The sequence below is a fragment of the Eschrichtius robustus genome, chromosome 15, assembly GCF_028021215.1.
Source record: "Eschrichtius robustus isolate mEscRob2 chromosome 15, mEscRob2.pri, whole genome shotgun sequence".
NCBI lineage: Eukaryota > Metazoa > Chordata > Mammalia > Artiodactyla > Eschrichtiidae > Eschrichtius > Eschrichtius robustus.
The window spans coordinates 61,394,368-61,410,202 of NC_090838.1; the positions used below are offsets into that span (position 1 = coordinate 61,394,368).

The 15,835-nt window shown below is 40.5% G+C and overlaps 1 protein-coding gene across 5 annotated transcripts in view; it reads left to right on the plus strand.

Moving 5' to 3' along the window:
• The first annotated feature begins 14,486 nt into the window (after positions 1-14,486).
• The window catches only part of ZNF638 (zinc finger protein 638), an 88,661-nt gene continuing 87,312 nt past the window's right edge, over positions 14,487-15,835 (plus strand). For 2 of the 5 annotated variants that reach the window (XM_068563915.1, XM_068563917.1), the window contains exon 1: positions 14,487-14,583. The gene's annotated coding sequence lies outside the window, so the exon portion shown is untranslated. The remainder of the gene's footprint in view (positions 14,584-15,835) is intronic. The other 3 variants (XM_068563916.1, XM_068563919.1, XM_068563918.1) reach the window with 2 other exon arrangements.

Genomic DNA, 15,835 nt, shown 5'->3' on the forward strand with positions numbered 1-15,835 from the left:
TTTGAATACTATGAGAATGTTCTCATAGTATAGTTAAGTCTTCATTTCTTTCTTTTTTTTTTAATTGAAGTATAGTTGATTTACAGTGTTGTGTTAGTTTCTGGTGTACAGCAAAGTGATTCAGTTATACATATATATATATATATATATATATATATATATATATATATACACACACACATATATATATTCTTTTTCATATTCTTTTCCATTATGGTTTATTACAGGATACTGAATATATTTCCCATTCTATATATAGTAGTTTGCATCTGCTAGTCCCAAACTCCCAATCCAACCCTCCCCCGACTCCCTTCCCCCTTGGCAACCACAGGTCTGTTCTATGTCTGTGAATCTGTTTCTGTTTCGTAGATAAGTTCATTTGTGTCATATTTTAGATTCCACATATAAGTGATATCATATGGTATTTGTCTTTCTCTTTCTGACTTACTTGGTAAATTGGGAGGTTGGGATTGACATATACTGTACACACTACTGTATATAAAATAGGTAACTAATAAGGACCTACTGTGTAGCACAGGGAACTCTACTCGATTCTCTGTGATGACCTATATGGGAAAAGAATCTAAAAAAGAGTGGATATATGTATGTGTATAACTGATTCACTTTGCTGTACCCCTGAAACTAACACAACATTGTAAATCAACTATACTCCAATAAAAATAAAATAAAATAAAAAATACGGGTGTTCCCTGGCTGACCAGTGGTTAGGACTCCGTGCTTCCACTGCAGGGGGCCTGGGTTCAATCCCTGGTGGGGAACTAAGATCCCTCAGGCCACGCGGCACAGCCAAAATAAATAAATAAATAAATAAACTGAAAAATAATAATAATAATAACCCTGTCAACCATAAGTTTGTTTTCTACATCTGTGACTCTATTTCTGTTTTGTAAATAAGTTCATTTGTACCATATTTTAGATTCCACATATAAGCGGTATCATATGGTATTTGTCTTTCTGTGTCTGACTTACTTCACTCAGTATGGCAATCTGTAGGTCCATCCATGTTGCTGCAAATGGCATTATTTCACTCTCTTTTATGACTGAGTAATATTGCATTGTACATATGTACCACATCTTCTTTATCCATTCATCTGTCGATGGACACTTAGGTTGCTTCCATGTCTTGGCTATTGTAAATAGTGCTGCAATGAACATTGGGGTGCATGTATCTTTTCGAATTATGGTTTTCTCTGGATATATGCACAGGATTAGAATTGCTGGATCATATGGCAGCTCTATTTTCAGTTTTTTAAGGGACCTCCATACTGTTCTCCATAGTGGCTACACCAATTTACATTTCCACCAACAGGGTAGGAGGGTTCCCTTTTCTCCACACCCTCTCCAGCATTTGTTATTTATAAGTCTTCATTTCTTTAGGATCAATTCCTATATATAAAATTGCTATATCCAGGGTGGATACATTTTTTTAAAAATTTTTATTGGGGTATAATTGCTTTACAATGGTGTGTTAGTTTCTGCTTTATAACAAAGTGAATCAGTTATACGTATACATATATCCCCATATCTCTTCTCTCTTGCGTCTCCCTCCCATCCTCCCTATCCCACCCCTCTAGGTGGTCACAAAGCACCAAGCTGATCTCCCTGTGCTAGGCAGCTGCTTCCCACTAGCTATCTGTTTTACATTTGGTAGTGTATATATGTCCATGCCACTCTCTCACTTCGTCCCAGCTTACCCTTCCCCCTCCCCGTGTCCTCAAGTCCATTCTCTAAGTCTGCGTCTTTATTCCTGTCCTGCCCCTAGGTTCTTCAGAACCTTTTTTCTTTTTTTTTTTTTTTAGATTCCATATATATGTGTTAGCATATGGTATTTGTTTTTCTCTTTCTGACTTATTTCACTCTGTATTACAGACTCTAGGTCCAAGGGGTGGATACATTTTTTAAAGAGGTTTTTTTTGGAAATTCCCTGGTGGTCCAGTGGTTAGAACTCGGTGCTTTTACTTTGGGGGCCCGGGTTCTATCCCTGGTTGGGGAACTAAAATCCCTCAAGACACGAGGCATGGCCACAATATTTTTTTAAAAGAGGTTTTTGTTAAGCTAAATTGCCTTCTAGAAAGACTGCATCCCCATCGATATTGAATGGGAAAGCTCATTTCTGTTCCTTAGGAATAGGCCTCCTTCTCTGTTAAGCTCCTTCAATCAATTTGACTGTTTCAGTCTTGGCCTCTGTCTTCAGGCAGCTTTGAGGTGGGGAGGCACAGTTTATCTTCCACTTGTCCCCAGTCTGCATCCCAGAGACTGGCTCACCTATGTGGTATTTACCTTTGTCCCACCTAGAGCCCTTTGGGGTGGGCTGGAGGAGGCAGGAAGGACCTTGGCCCTTCAGCTGTCCTGGTTCTTTGGCTCTTCCTGGATCCTGATCAGATCTCCCATTGTGTCTCCTTCTTTACTTTAGCATGCAGTAGAAGTTTTGGCTTTTGCACCCTAGGAAGGTTATTATATCTGACTCACACCATTTTGGGATTTCTGTCTAGGCAATAAAGGTACCTGTTTGCAAGGCTATCTATCGTATTTCCTATTTGCTTTCAGATGGACCAGCTTGACTGAAGCTTGTTCTTTTTTTTTTTATTATTTTTTATTTTTTTATTATTTATTTATTTATGGCTGTGTTGGGTCTTCGTTTCTGTGCGAGGGCTTTCTCTAGTTGCGGCAAGTGGGGGCCACTCTTCATCGCGGTGCGCAGGCCTCTCACTATCGCGGCCTCTCTTGTTGCGGAGCTCAGGCTCCAGACGCGCAGGCTCAGTAATTGTGGCTCCCGGGCCCAGTTGCTCCGCGGCATGTGGGATCTTCCCAGACCAGGGCTCGAACCCGTGTCCCCTGCATTGGCAGGCAGATTCTCAACCACTGCGCCACCAGGGAAGCCCTGAAGCTTGTTCTTTCCTGCAAGAATTATATTCCAGAAGTAGCCAATTATATGACTTAGAATACTTTTTGACTTTGAGATACAGAAAAAAACAATTCAAACAAATTTATTGTGTTATGTAACCGAAAGTTCAGCAGTAGGGTGGGCTTCAAACTGCTAAACATCAGCAATGGCTCCTTTATGTCATTATAGACCCAGGTTTATTCCTCTCTTCATCTGCTGTTATCAGTAGAGGCTTCATCCTAAGACGGGCTTCTTGTGGTGGCAGGGAAGCTGCCAGTAACTGTGGAGAGCACCAGAGACTTCCTTGGTGATTTCTTGGAATAGAGGCAGGGAGGGTCTTTCAACTAAAATGAAATAAATCTTTTCCCTTAGTCTGATTGGAACAACCTAAGTCATGTGTTCACATCTAAAATTTTCTAAAATCCTCTAAAGCTTTAGGTTTGATAGGCACAAAGTCAGTGTTCCAAGTTACAGCAGTTTTAACGAGCTCCTTTGTAACCACAGAATAAGACTTGTTACTTCCCAGCCAAGGATAGAAGAATCTTCATGGCATTCCATACTGTAAGGTCTATCATTGCCACCCCTCCCCTTTTCCATATCAATTTATATATTAGTTAGGACTCTGGTTTGCAAGTGACAAATACCCAACTCAAACTGGCTTAAAGAAAATGGGAATTTATTTACACATGGAACTGACAGGGCTGTGGAATAGACTGGTTTGGGGCATGCCTGGATATAAGGGCTCAAGTGATGTCATCTACGTCCTCGTTTTCTCTCTAATAGGTTTCCTCCATTTGGTAGTCATGAGGGCCACCAGAAGCTCAAGACTCACATGTTATCAGCTTAGCAACCTTGGCAGAAAGAGAGCATCTTCTCTGATAAGTCTGGCAGAAAAATCCCAGAGAAGATTCTGATTGGCTCTGTCCTCATTCCTGAATCAACTACTGTGACCATGGGAATGGAATATTCTGACTGGTCATGTGTCTACTATGGTCAGGGGAGGCAGATCAGCCACACCTAAACTATTTAGAAGTGGTTCCCTTCTGGAAAAGGGTTTGGTTACTGGAAGAAGGCAGGATGAATGCTGGGAAGGCAAAAATAACAGCTGCTCACTATAATGGTATTTTAGCCATTCGAAGGAGGTCAATTTGGCTAGAGCAGTGGCTCTCAAATTGTGGTCCCCAGACCTACTGAATCAGAAACTCATCAATCTGTGTTTAATAAACCCACCAGGTGAATCTGATACAGGATAAAGTTTGAGATCCAGTGATAAAGAGGTTTCCCTCAGGGGCTATGGAAGTGCAATGGAGCTAGCAATTAATTCTGGGTGTGGGGGTATTTCTTAGGGGAGGTGGAATCTATTTGGGTCCTAAAGTAGGAGGTGGACCTCATGTGTGAGGAAATTTCCATTTCGTACTCTCTAACTTCCTACTTTTCTTTTTCACTGAAGCCTGGCTAATGCCAATTTACCATATTTATCCTGCCTCTTTGAGCCACTGTGACTCATCTTTTCTTTCTCCTAGAATATCCTTCTTTTTCTCCTCACTGATTCAAACTCTAGCCATCCTTGAAGGTTCAGCTCAAACTTTTGTCTTTTCCAGGAAATCTTACCTGATAATCTCAATTTTCACATGCTTAATGATTCCTTATATACCAGGTACCATGGTAAGTACTGGAATTGCTTAAATGAATTATACTCCCTGGTTTAAAGGCTATATGCATATTTTTAAAGATGCCATTAGAATGCCCTCTAAAAACGGCTCTACCAGTTTACATATTCACCAGCATGTGAGGCTGCTTAGTTCCGCACATGCTCATCACCACTATAGACACTATCAGTCTTTCTCATTTTTTAAAAAAATTTATTTATTTATTTATTTATTTGTTTGTTTGTTTTTGGCTGTGTTAGGTCTTCGTTTCTGTGCGAGGGCTTTCTCTAGTTGTGGCGAGCGGGGGCCACTCTTCATCGCGGTGCGCGGGCCTCTCACTATCGCGGCCTCTCTTGTTGCGGAGCTCAGGCTCCAGACGCGCAGGCTCAGTAATTGTGGCTCCCGGGCCCAGTTGCTCAGCGGCATGTGGGATCTTCCCAGACCAGGGCTCGAACCCGTGTCCCCTGAATTGGCAGGCAGATTCTCAACCACTGCGCCACCAGGGAAGCCCTCAGCTTTTTATTATTGCTATTTGCTTGATATATGTTTTTCCATCCTTTTACTTTCAACCTATTTGTATCTTTGAGTCTAAAGTGTGTGTCCCATAGACAAAATATATTTGGAGATATATTTTTATCTATTTTGATGATCTCTGCCTTTTGACTGGATTCTTTAATCCATTCACATACAATGTTATTATTTATGTGATTGGATTTATTTCTGCTGTTTTACTTTTAATTTTCTGTTAGTCTCATAACTATTTCCCTCCTTTATTGCTTTCTTCTGTATCATGTGGATGTTTTCCTACTGTAATATCTTAATTCTTTTAATAATTTTTTTCATTATATAGATATTTTTGAATTATTTTCTTAGTTGTTGCTCTAGGGTTTACCATGTACATTTTAACTTTTCAGAATCCATTCAGATTTATACTGACTTATTTGTAGTGATATTTAAAAGCATTACTCTTGTGTAGCTCTAGTGCCTCTTCCCCTTTTTGGTGCTTTTAAAATAACGTTACCTTATATATGTTACAAACCCCAAAATATATTGTTATAAGTATTACTTTATATAATTTTATGTCTTTTAGGGAAGCTGAGAGAAGAAAGGACAGCAAGTGTATATTTATAGAGTTTGTTATAGTAATCTTCTTATTTACCATTTTTGGTTCTCCTCATTTGTTCCTGTGTTTTCAAGTTACCACCTGGTGTCATTACCTTACTGAAATACAAATTTGCTTCCATTCACTTCCTTCTATTATTGTCAAATAGATTACATTTCTATGTGTTGTAGGCCAACAAAACAATTATATACCTGTTGTTTTAAAAGTTGATTTTTAAATCACTTAAGAGAAGAAAGAAGAATAAATAGGCATTTATATTGTCTTTCATAATTACCTTTACTGGTATCTTTGCTTTTTCATAAGGATTTGAATTACTGTCTGCAGTCTCTTGTTTTCCACCTTAATAACTTCCTTTCGCATTTCTTATAAGATAGGTCTTCTTGCAACAAATTCTCAGTTTTTGTTTGTTTGGACTGTCTTTATTTCACTTTCATTTTTGAAAGATAGATTTGCTGGATAGAAGATTCTTGGTTGACAATTTTTTTCCTTTAATACTTTGAATATGTCATTCCAGTGCCTTTTGGCCCCCATTGTTTCTGATGAGAAATCAGTATACGATGAGTTGTTTTTGTACTGCTGCTTTCAAAATTCTTTTTGTCTTTGTCTTTCAACATTTTTACTATGATATGTTTGTGTGTGGATATATTTGTGTTTACATGACTTGGTCGAGCTTCATGTACGTGTAGAATAATGTTTTTCATCAAATTTGGAAAGCACTTGGACATTATGTCTTCAATTTTTTTTTTTTCTGCTCTTTTCTCTGTCTCCTCTTTCCTCTTCTTCTGGTACTTACATTATGCATATGTTGGTGCACTTACTGGTATCCAACATTTCTCTGAGGCTCTGTTAACTTTTCTTCATTCTTTTTTTCCCTCTGTTCTTTGGGTTGCATAATTACCATTGGTCTATCTTCAAGAGAGCTGATTCTTTCTTCTGTTAGTTCAAACCTATTGTTGAGCCCCTCTAGTGAACTTGTCATTTTAGTTATTGTGCTTTTTTATCTCCACAATGTTCATGTAGTTCTTTTTAAAAGTTTCTTCTCTCTCTTTATTGACATTCTCTATTTGTTGCAATGTTGTCATACCTTTGTCTACTTCTTCTAGCATGGTTTTCTTTAGCTCTTTCAATATGTTTATAATGGTTATTATGAAATCTTTGTCTGTTAAATCCAATATCTGGGCCCTCTCACAGCCAGTTCCTGTTGCCTATCTATTTTCCTATGTATGAGTTAGTCACACATCCTGTTTCTTTGTATGTCTTGTAATTTTTTGTCATTGAAAACTGGACATTTAAGGTAATATACTGTAGCAAATCTGATACTGATTCTCCTTCTCCCCTGGGACTTGTTTGTTGTTGTTTATTTATTTATTTGTTTAGTGACTTAACTATTTTAGTGAAGTCTGTTGCCCCTGCAGTGTGCAGACTCTGTACTTGCTCCTTAGAGATTATAGCCTTCAATGTGCACAAGTTGCTCTGGGATGACAGTGTTTTAGCAGTGCTCTCTTTGACTGTCTCTTTCCCTGGTCTCTCTGTTAAGCTGTCTGCCTCTGTTGGTATCACATCCAGCTTTTAGGCTGATTTCTCTATTGTTTCGGACATAAATTTCTTTATAATCTGGTCCAATTCAATTTGGGCTCCTTGGCTGGTGTACTTTTTGAGACTAGTCTCTGACATGTCGTCTGTCCCCAGGAGGCTATTTTAACTTTTTCTTTCCCTGGTTCTCTCTGTTAAACTTGCTGATCTACCAGTTTAGCTTGCTGATATTATGAAGCTATCAGCCTTCCTCTTAATTTCTTACCCAATTTCTCCATTATTTCTGAGATTGCCAGTGTAGGTTTGAACTTCCCTACACTGTTTTAAATAAAGTCATTTCCTCTGAGGAGAGCTTAAGAGCTCTCTGTTGTTATGACTGCCTTCCTCCCTAGGCAAAATCTCTGAGGCACTGCTCCAGAGCAGGTGTTGGGGACAGTGGCCCATTTCTTTTGGAATGACAACTCTGCTTATGAACAGGACTTTGGGTGGGGGCAGTAGCCTCTGGTCTTCTTGGCTTGCCTCTCCTGGAGTAAAATCTCTGTCCTACCAACAGATTGGGACAAGGGCAGTTAGGGCCACAGTATTTTTGGCCTGCTTCATCTGGGATTGAGCCTCCAATTTATGAGTGTGGTCTGGGCTTAAGAAGGGAGCCCTAAACCTCTGTGCTGCACTTGCCTGAAATTTAGCCTCTATAGCACAGAGCTGGGAAGGAACAGAAATGTTGGTGGCCCATCCTTCTTGATGGGGGCGATGCCATATCCCTTGGGAGTTAGGGGAAGAGGGAGCCCCATCCTCTTATCAGTAGCAACTGGAGTAGAGCTTCCATCACACTGAGATTGGTGGGAGTGGCAAGTGAGTGGGCCATGGGTAAACTGCCACAAACTCTCACTTCTTATCAAGATTTAGTAGATTTTCTTGAATAAATATTTCTTCATTTGCCATCTAAACTTAGGACAATTTACAGACACTTTAAATGATTGTTTTTTAAAAATAATTTTCACCAGTATGTTTGGTTCACTGGGGAGTATGTCTATAGAACTCTTCATGCTTCCACTCTTGAAGTGGATCTTTTTCTGGAATTGCTTTTGTAGCTGGTATGTAGACTCTACACAGAATGTATAGGGGTAAGGAATTCATAAGATGAAAATCCTGAAGGTAAAGGATTATTCTCATTTTATGCTTGTGGAAACTATTATTATCGCTTAAATTAGAGTTCAAGTCAAAATTCTATTGTTTCTAAATCCCAGGTCTTTGTTCACTGATTGATATATCATGCTTTTTTTTTTTTTTAAATTATTATTTATTTATTTATTTTTGGCTGTGTTGGGTCTTCGTTTCTGTGCGAGGGCTTTCTCTAATTGTGGCAAGCGGGGGCCACTCTTCATCGCGGTGCGCGGGCCTCTCACTATCGCGGCCTCTCTTGTTGCGGAGCACAGGCTCCAGATGCACAGGCTCAGTAATTGTGGCTCCCGGGCCCAGTTGCTCAGCGGCATGTGGGATCTTCCCAGACCAGGGCTCGAACCCGTGTCCCCTGCATTGGCAGGCAGATTCTCAACCACTGCGCCACCAGGGAAGCCCTATCATGCTTTTGATTTGTATTTTTAATGAATTGAGACCCCAATCTTCAGATAACAAATGCATTAGTTATGTTGGCTACATAAAAAATTACCCTAAAACCTAATGGCGCAAAACAAAAATATACTTTAAAAAAAATATTTTATTTATTTATTTATTTATTTTTGGTGGCATGGGTCTTCGTTGCAGCATGCAGGATCTTAGTTGCAGCATGCAGGCTTCTTAGTTGTGGCATGTGTTGCGACATGCAGACTTCTTAGTTGCGGCATGCGAACTCTTAGTTGTGGCTTGCATATGGGATCTAGTTCTCTGACCAGGGATCAAACCAGGGATCCCTGCATAGGGAGCTTTTAGTCTTACCCACTGGACCACCAGGGAAGTCCCAAAACTATACTTTTTTATCCTTACCATTTCCATGGATAAGGAATTCATAACTGGGTAGTTCCTCCTTAGGGTCCTTCATGAGATTGCTTTCAGGATGTTGATTTAAGCTGCAGTCATTTATGCTTCACTGTGGCTGGAGGTTCTGTCTCCCAAGTGGCTCAATGAAATGGCTGCCAATTTGGTGGTAGTTGTTGCCTGGAGGCTTTAATTTCTCTCCTTATGGGCCTCTCAAAGGCTGTTTGGATGTCCTCATGACATAGCAGCTGGCGTTCCCTGGTATGAGTAATCCAAGGGAGAGAAGGGAGGGTCAGTCAGAGGCTACCCTTTTCATGACCTAGCCTTGGAAGTCACATAGCATCACTTGCACCACATTCTATTCATTAGAAACAATCTGCTAAGTCTGACCTACATTCAGAGGAAGTGGAATTAGGCTCCACCTTGTGAAGTGAAATGTATCAAAGAATTTGTGGACAGGTTTAGAAACCACCTTAACAAGAAGAGGCAAACAGATTTCTGGTCACCATTGCACTAGCTTTGACAAAAACTCAGAAAAATAACTGCTTGTTTTTTTTTTTTTTAATATTTATTTATTTATTTGGTTGCACCAGGTCTTAGTTGTGGCAGGAGGGCTCCTTAGTTGCGGCTCACCAGCTCCTTTGTTGCAGCATGCATGTGGGATCTAGTTCCCTGACCAGGGATCGAACCCAGGCCCCCTGCATTGGGAGCACGGAGTCTTATCCAATGTGCCACCAGGGAAGTCCCAACTGCTTGTTTTCTTGAGTTAGTTTCTAAAATTCTATATATGTTATACCTGGGTACACACCTTATAGTCTGGCATGAATGCTGCAAAATTCAAGTATCAGAACTAAGTATTCTCGATGTTTATGTTCTATGGCAGGACATGAAATGTTGTGGGATTTCTCAAACTGTCATCATGGCCCTGTGTCTATCCCAGTCGTTGGATTTGGATTCTAAAGACAGAAGGAAGGCAATGGTTGCCCCCAAATCCTATTTATTAGGACAGTTGCAATTGAGATGAAATGGTGATGAGATTCTTTATGTCATTGAAACAAAGCCCCATTTATGTTAACAAATCACAGGAAACAGTTTGTGATGACTCTTCTTTTTCTAATACGTTCAGGCATTGAGCTGTGGCTATGCTGAACAGGCAGAAGCTGAGCTTTGGATAGAGCTGCTCAGGACTTGTCTGGCCAATCAGAAAACAGAGTGGGTAAAAGTAGAGGATGGGGAATTGTAAAATAGAGTAATGGTGAGAAGAGGATGTGGGGTAGGATACCTTTTTTTTTCTGTTAAGAATATTGACATTTTTAGATGGGAATGAGAATTTCCGTAAGTGGTCCAAAGAGACTAGATGACATAGAAGCTTGGCATAAAAGCACGAATACAGTAGACTCTAAGGGTAAAAATATATTTTGCTTTGGAATGCCATGAATATTGGTGAGCATCTTTCAGTTTACAGGAGATTTCCAGGCTCACATCTTATAGGCAAGCTAATCTAGTCCCCTCCCTTATAAGAAATTGAAATCCAGTGAGATTAGTATCAGAGCAGGGACTAGAAAGGTAACTCTTTTGATTCCTAATCTAGGGTTTTATTCAGTGGTCTATATTGCCGTAAGGGGTTTATAAGGCTTTGCATTATCTGGTTCCTTGCTATCTCAACTTGTTCTTTCTTTACATCACTTCACCTCAGCTGAGCTGGCTTTCATGTTATTCCTCAAACACACCCAACATGCTCCGGTCCCAGGGCTTTTGCACTTGATGTGTCCTCTATTGGAAAGCTCTTCTTCCAGATCTCTGTGTGACTTTCCTCCTCCCTTCCTTTATATCTCTGCTTAGCTGTCACCTCACCAGGGAGGACTTCTCTGATTACCTTATTGAAAGCATTACCCAGCCCCTGCTTCATCATTTTCCCTTACATGCTTTATTTTCCTTTAAAGAAGTGATTACAGTTAAATGAGATCATATGGGTGGGCCCTAATCCAATATGACTGGTGTCCTTATAAGAAGAGGGAGAGACACCTGGGATGTGTAGGCATACAGAAAAGCCCACATGAGGACATGGCAAGAAGGTGGCCAGCTGCCAAGGAGAGAAGGCTGAGGAGAAACCAAACCTGTCCACACCTTGATTTTGGACTTTCAGCCCCCAAAACTGTAAGAAAATAAGTTCCTGTGGTTTAAGCCACCCAGCCAGTGGTATTTTGTTATGGCAGCTCAAGCTGACTAATACAGCCTGTAAGTATTCCCCGTTCCCCTCCACTCATCTCCTCTGTCTCCTCTTACTCATGCTGTTGCAGCCTTATTGGCTTGCTGTTTCTCAAATATGCCAAGCTGGCTTTCACCTCAGTGCTTTTGTGTTTTACATTTACTCTGCCTGTAATACCCTTCCTCCTGGATATCTCTCCTGCTTATTCCCACACTTCATTCAGATTTCTGCTCACATGCTGCCTTCTTAGTGATGCCTTTCTTGACCATCCTATTTAAATTATAGCTTCTGTCACCTCCTGGTTCCCTATGTCCTGATCCCTATGCTTATTTTTATCCATAGCACTTAACACCATCTGACATACTACATACTTACTTGTTTATTGTCTGTCACCCCAATCAAGGCTGTAGGTGTCATGATGGCAGGAGTTAGCGTTGCTGTCTGGTTTGCCACTGACCCTTTGGTACCCAGAAGGGTTCCTGGCATGGAGTAGGCCCTCGAGTAATATTTGTTGGATCAGTTAATGAATGAACAAATGGTACTGGCCCATAGGTAGACAAATAGATTGGTAGGATAGACTAGAGAGTCCATAAATCCATTTTTATATACAGGAATTTAATGATGTTTGATTGTTGTTTTTTAAGGGGAAGGAGCATTTCAGTGAAGGGGGAAAATGGTGGTTTACTTAATATCTGGAAACTTCATGATGGATCTAACACATTTGGAAGAAAACAAAGGTGGGTTGCTACTTCATGTCACAAAAAGAATACATCTTAAATTAATTGAACATCTAACTGTAAAAAATAAAGTTATAAAATTGTAAGCAAAAATATAGAAATTTTAGAAGAATTTTTATATAATTTCCAGGTGTATATGCTTCTGGGGGTGAGATGAGCCTTCTTAGACCAGAAACAAACAAAACAAAAACCCACACCATTTAGAAGTCATAAAGGAATAGATGACAAATTTGATTACGTATAAATTTTATTATGGCAAAAGACACTCAGAAACAAAATACAAATGTGGAGAAACCAATTGCAACATATTTGACAAAGGGTTATATTCCTTATATACAAGCACCATCTCCTGATAAAAAAAGAGACAATCAGCTCATTAGAAATACCAGCAAAGAATATTAAAGGTTTTTTTTTTTACCCATCAGGATCATTCACCCTTTCATCAAATATACACTGATTTTCTACTGTGTGCCAGGTATCGTTCTAGGTATTTGAGATAAAGCAGTGAAGAAAACAGACAAATATCCCTAACATCATAGAGCTCATGTTCTAGTGGAGGGAGATAGATAAGAAATAATAAGAGCTAAACTATATGGTATGTTAGAAGGTGATATGTGCTATAGAAATAAAGCCATGTAAGGGGGCAACATAAAGGAAATGAATTTAAGAAGTTAGTTTGCCCAACTCTAGGGAAATGAATTAGAAAACCTAGATGAAATGGATGCTTTTCTGGGAGAATGTAAATTATAGGAATGATTGTGGAGGAAAGAGAAAAATTGTAATCAAATTATATATCATAAAATATCTAGAGAAAGTTGTTCAAGAGCAGCCACTAGAGAAAGCACCAAAAGAGATATTTCAAAGGTGAATTCTACCAAACTTAGAAAGCAGACAGGTCCACTGATTTTTAAACTACGTCAGTTTAGAAAAAGAAGTGAGGTTGTGGAGAAATGGTCATTCTTTTACATATTTAGTGACAGTGGGAATTTGTATAAGCTTTTTGGAAAGTATTCTGTCAATATCTAGTAAAATTAAATATCTATCTATCTATCCATGTCCTTTAATCTAGCTGTCTCACTATTGGGATTCTTGCCTTTGGAAATAAAAATATTAGTTGGTAAGGCTGTTGTATAAAACAATGTTTGTAAGTATCAAAAAGACTGAAAACAACTTTAATGTTCAGCAGGTTGAATAACTGATGATAGAGTCATACTGTGAATCTTATGCAACTATTAAAAAAAAGAGGATTTATATGGTTTACTTGGAGAAATGACAGTAATTAGGAAAGCAAATAACAGGGCAATGTGTAAATCTTTGGAAAAAAAAGAATGAAGAACATTTCCCATTACATGCAATTAACACGTTTGGGTATGTTTGTATGAATATAAAGAAATATATGGAAGGAAATAATCACACTTTAACATTGGTTATTTGGAGTTTTGGGAGAGCTTCTTGGCTTTTTCTTTGTTGTTTTTGGCTTGTTGCCTCTATCAGGACTTTAAGTTTGAAAAGAAAATCCAGTAAGATATATTTTATAAAAGACTTTTCTTTCAGCCTTTTCTATGCTTAATGTGAATAAAAGAAATGCATCTACTTGGGTTTTAGCAGTTGCTCGTAGGTGATGTGAATTGCATGGTATCCAAGGGACAGGACTTGTGTATTCTACCAGATTTCGCCCAATGATTGAATTTTTTTGTTGGTGTAGTAGAGGTACTTTGAGAAGTTACTCAAATTCTCTCAACCCAAGGTTTTTAATCGGTAAAATAAAGGTAAAAAATATCTACCACATTAGGTAGGTATTTTTATTATGAAACGACTCAAATGATTTTCCAGGTGTTAAGTTTTAGCTCAGTTAGCTTTAATTGAATTCAAATTTCCTGACGTTTTCAGTGGCTATGATATGCCTCGCATCATTGCAAATTTATATCTACTGATTTGATATTGAAATATTAAGTATTTCTAGATCTATGTTTAGAGGATAAAGGCAGGCGAAATCTTAACCATACAAAGCATTACGATATCCAATGCCAGATGAATACTATGTATTTTAATGTCTTATTGAAGGCAAAAATGATCAGGGAAGACTTCATGGAGCTGAGACAATGCAGGTCTTACATATGCGCATGATTTGAACAAGACAATACAGGACAGGCACAGAACAGGCAGAGGCGCTGATACCGGTGCCCGAGTTTTGCCGGGCAGGCCTGCAACGCCACACGAGAGAGCGCCCCCTTCCGGAACCGAGTTCCTCGTGCCCCTTTCTCGTGCCTCCGGGCGAGCGCGGTGCCGGCGGTACGCAGGCGCCGCGAGCAGCAGAGGGCTCGCAAAGGCTCGACAGGAGCGCATGCGTGTGGCTCTTTGGAGGCGGTAGCTTCTTCGGCGTCGAGACTGGAGGCTGAGTCTAAACTGTGTGGGGCGCAAATGGGATCCGGCTGTTAGTCGGGTAGGCATAGGTAGGACGGCTGCCTTGTGGGGAGCAGGGGGCTGGAAGGCGGGAGCCCGTAGCGTGGAGGTCCTGAGCCTTTGCTTTGCAATCCGGGCCGACTATTGTATCTGTGTCGCAGCGGCTGCGCACAAAATGGCGGCGGGCTGACGGCGGGGGCGGGAGGAGGTTGGGGGACCCCCGGGATGGGAAGGGAGCTCGGCTGCCTCGCCACCGCGTCGTTTCACCGCACTGCCCCCGGAGGGCCGGGTCGGGGCCCGTGCTAGGACCCTACTTCAGGAAGAGCCGCCTGACGCCGTTTGCACTGGGCGGAGGAAGGAAAACAGCCCTTTGGCAAGGCCGTGGCGGCCCCTTCCCCATCCGCGCAGGGCCTGCCGAGAGCGCACCAGGCCTGACAGCCGGAGGAAGCGGTGGTGAGGGAGCATCGCGGAGGGAGTAACCATTCCCGTCGGGCCTGGAAGAGAGGCGGTGGAGCTCGAGCTGAGCCCTTTGGCGAGCGATATTGTGCAAGAAGCGTGGAGAGAAGAGCGTATTTGTGTTTGGGGCTGGGGAAGGGGGAGTTGGGGTTAAGAGGGAATCTACGATCCAGCGGCTTTTGCTGGTCGGGGTTTCCTCTGCCTGCCTTGTGCGGGCCTGAAAGCAGAGAGTGTCACCTCTGTGCGGGATACCGAGGGCTCGTGAACTGCTCTGATACTTATTTGCAAATTACTCAGAGGAATCCAGAATGCGGATCGTTAGTGATTTAGTTTTGCGTGATTCCTAGCTTGGGCCCCGTTCTGTTCAAGGTGGGGAGAGAATGTGTACCGCACACGAGAATCCTGGAGGACATCTGAAACAGATCTTTTGTTGTTTGGGATAACTGTGAATAAGGGAGACATATTATTACAAGATCTTTAGTTGAAGTAGACAACGAAGGCTACCTCAAGCTATTTTCTCTTAATTTAAAAATTTGCTCTGAGGCAAAATTTGGGGGGAAAGTAATATTTTAATCTGGAGGAGTTCTGAAGAAAAATTTGTTAGCAGGATCCGGCGACTTATGTTGATTCAAATTCTTTTTCTAACCAGCTTTGGAATTGTGCACAAAAATTTTTTTTTCTTTATTTGTTGTAAAGGCTTAACTCATTTTTCAAGGATGTTTGCTGGCTCAGATTTGCAATTAAAATTGATAACCTGAAAAACAATTTACAAAAAAAGTGAGTTTAGTGAAGTTTATACAGAAAAATGAACGCATAATTTACATTATTTCAACATAGCTTTAAATA